This window comes from Asparagus officinalis, chromosome 3 (genome assembly GCF_001876935.1).
Source record: "Asparagus officinalis chromosome 3, Aspof.V1, whole genome shotgun sequence".
Classification (NCBI taxonomy): domain Eukaryota; kingdom Viridiplantae; phylum Streptophyta; class Magnoliopsida; order Asparagales; family Asparagaceae; genus Asparagus; species Asparagus officinalis.
Window position 1 is genome coordinate 105,251,746 of NC_033796.1, and position 686 is coordinate 105,252,431.

Genomic DNA, 686 nt, shown 5'->3' on the forward strand with positions numbered 1-686 from the left:
TTATAAGACCAATTGACAAACACCTTGCCAATTTGTACACCAATCTCTAAACCAAGAGATTAACACCTCTCATAAATTGAGATAACTTTTCTTTGAAGCAACAACTCAATTCCTATAAGCCTTGATTTGTAGTGTTGTGTAGTAGTGGCTTAGGAATGATTCTAACATCTGTAAATTGTCTGAATAATAAGTATTTAAATGAGGATCAAAGGCAATTTCAGAAACTTCTCCTTTTCTTCAAAATCAGAATTTTTGACAGTTGAAAAATGCACAAAGATCAAAGTTTATGGGTATAGAATCATGTGTCATTTTTCTAAACATATAACCGTTATATAACCCTTGAAAAGACAAAAATTTTAAACTTCAAAACATTTAAAAAAAATAGCTAAAAACTATCACAAGTTTAATTTCAAACGTTCAGAAAAACTATCTTAGTAGTCGACTATAATGTATAGTAGTCGACTACTCTGTAATACATAAAGTCTGGAATTCAGAAACTGAAGCTTAGTAGTCGACTATTCTTCTTTGTAGTCGACTACTCTGTAATACAGAAAGTCTGGAAAACAAAAATCGAGGATCAGTAGTCGACTATAATTGTTAGTGGTCGACTACACTGTAAAATAAACGTTCTGTAAAACAATTTTCAAAGCTCAGTAGTCGACTATATTTACTTGTAGTCGACTACT